Genomic DNA, 2,917 nt, shown 5'->3' on the forward strand with positions numbered 1-2,917 from the left:
CATGTCGTGCCCTTGCTTACCTTTCTTGGGTCATGCCTTGCCTTGCTTGGGCCAAGTCGTGCCCTTGCTTACCTTTCTTGGGTCATGCTTACCTTGCTTGGGCCATGTCGTGCCCTTGCTTACCTTTCTTGGGTCATGCCTTGCCTTGCTTGGGCCATGTCGTGCCCTTGCTTACCTTTCTTGGGTCATGCTTCCCTTGCTTGGGCCATGTCGTGCCCTTGCTTACCTTTCTTGGGTCATGCCTTGCCTTGCTTGGGCCATGTCGTGCCCTTGCTTGCCTTTCTTGGGTCATGCCTTGCCTTGCTTGGGCCATGTCGTGCCCTTGCTTACCTTTCTTGGGTCATGCTTCCCTTGCTTGGGCCATGTCGTGCCCTTGCTTACCTTTCTTGGGTCATGCTTCCCTTGCTTGGGCCATGTCGTGCCCTTGCTTACCTTTCTTGGGTCATGCCTTGCCTTGCTTGGGCCATGTCGTGCCCTTGCTTGCCTTTCTTGGGTCATGCCTTGCCTTGCTTGGGCCATGTCGTTCCCTTGCTTACCTTTCTTGGGTCATGCTTACCTTGCTTGGGCCATGTCGTGCCCTTGCTTGCCTTTCTTGGGTCATGCTTACCTTGCTTGGGCCATGTCGTGCCCTTGCTTACCTTTCTTGGGTCATGCCTTGCCTTGCTTGGGCCATGTCGTGCCCTTGCTTACCTTTCTTGGGTCATGCCTACCTTGCTTGGGCCATGTCGTGCCCTTGCTTACCTTTCTTGGGTCATGCCTTGCCTTGCTTGGGCCATGTCGTGCCCTTGCTTACCTTTCTTGGGTCAAGCTTACCTTGCTTGGGCCATGTCGTGCCCTTGCTTACCTTTCTTGGGTCATGCCTTGCCTTGCTTGGGCCATGTCGTGCCCTTGCTTACCTTTCTTGGGTCATGCCTTGCCTTGCTTGGGCCATGTCGTGCCCTTGCTTACCTTTCTTGGGTCATGCCGTGCCTTGCTTGGGCCATGTCGTGCCCTTGCTTACCTTTCTTGGGTCATGCCCTGCCTTGCTTGGGCCATGTCGTGCCCTTGCTTGCCTTTCTTGGGTCATGCTTACCTTGCTTGGGCCATGTCGTGCCCTTGCTTACCTTTCTTGGGTCATGCCTTGCCTTGCTTGGGCCATGTCGTGCCCTTGCTTACCTTTCTTGGGTCATGCCTTGCCTTGCTTGGGCCATGTCGTGCCCTTGCTTGCCTTTCTTGGGTCATGCTTACCTTGCTTGGGCCATGTCGTGCCCTTGCTTACCTTTCTTGGGTCATGCCTTGCCTTGCTTGGGCCATGTCGTGCCCTTGCTTACCTTTCTTGGGTCATGCCTTGCCTTGCTTGGGCCAAGTCGTGCCCTTGCTTGCCTTTCTTGGGTCATGCTTACCTTGCTTGGGCCATGTCGTGCCCTTGCTTACCTTTCTTGGGTCATGCCTTGCCTTGCTTGGGCCATGTCGTGCCCTTGCTTACCTTTCTTGGGTCATGCTTCCCTTGCTTGGGCCATGTCGTGCCCTTGCTTACCTTTCTTGGGTCATGCCTTGCCTTGCTTGGGCCATGTCGTGCCCTTGCTTGCCTTTCTTGGGTCATGCCTTGCCTTGCTTGGGTCATGTCGTGCCCTTGCTTGCCTTTCTTGGGTCATGCCTTGGCTTGCTTAGGCCATGTCGTGCCCTTGCTTGCCTTTCTTTGGTCATGCCTTGCCTTGCTTGGGCCATGTCGTGCCCTTGCTTGCCTTTCTTGGGCCATGTCGTGCCCTTGCTTGCCTTTCTTGGGTCATGCTTTGCCTTGCTTGGGCCATGTCGTGCCCTTGCTTGCCTTTCTTGGGTCATGTCTTGCCTTGCTTGGGCCATGTCGTGCCCTTGCTTGCCTTTCTTGGGTCAGGGATTGCCTTGCTTGGGCCATGTCGTGCCCTTGCTTGCCTTTCTTGGGTCATGCATTGCTTTGCTTGGGCCATGTCGTGCCCTTGCTTGCCTTTCTTGGGTCATACCTTGCCTTGCTTGGGCCATGTCGTGCCCTTGCTTAGAGCCAACAAATTTTATTTCAAAAAAATAAAATTTTAATATTTTTTTTGAATTTTTTTAGAATTTTTTCAAAAAAATAATTTTTCGCGTCAAATCGGGTCTCGGACAAAAAATTATGCGTCAAATCCGTCGAATGATCCAAAATTTTCAATCCGTCTAATGTCATGGGCATGTGTGGTGTCGTAGGGGGCCGACCATGCCCAACGGTGCCCAACGGTGCCCACAAGAGAGTTTTAAGCCAACCTTGACCATCCATCCTTCCACTCTCACCCTCCCCCATATAGAGGTTTATTTTGAATTAGCTAAATTTTCCTAGTGAACACCCAAATGACAGTAACATAATAATGGCTCAAAACTTGAGTTTTTGTCATAATAATGCCCCGTTTTTTTGTTGGAAAACCTTATATGGGCATTAAGCTTAATTTTCATGATTTTTTTTTTTCAAAAAAATTATTTTTGTTTTCCGAAAATAGGGAAAATATGGGTAAAAACGGGAAAAATAAGGGAAAAATTCAAACAAATCTCAAAAAAATCCCAAAAAATCCCAAAAAATTCAAAAAAATCCCAAAAAATTATTGGTGTTGAAATTTTTCAATTTTTGGACCTAGGGGGGTGCCCGTGTGGTCCCGGGTTGCTATTTTAGGGGTAAAAACGGGGAAAATCCCAAAAAATTCAAAAAAATCCCAAAAAATCCGAAAAAATAGGAAAAGACATATAAATATATATAGAAAACATTGGTGTTGAAATTTTTTATTTTGGGACCTCGGGGGGTGCCCGTGTGGTCCCGGGTTGCTATTTTTGGAAAGTTTTCGGGAAAATTCATTCATAGTGGTCATTATTGTGCATGTGGTCCGATCTTTTTGCCTTGGGCCATGCCTTGGGTCCGATTGTTGTGCCTTGGGCC

Source organism: Spinacia oleracea, unplaced genomic scaffold (assembly GCF_020520425.1).
Source record: "Spinacia oleracea cultivar Varoflay unplaced genomic scaffold, BTI_SOV_V1 SOVchr0_027, whole genome shotgun sequence".
In the NCBI taxonomy this organism is placed as follows: domain Eukaryota; kingdom Viridiplantae; phylum Streptophyta; class Magnoliopsida; order Caryophyllales; family Amaranthaceae; genus Spinacia; species Spinacia oleracea.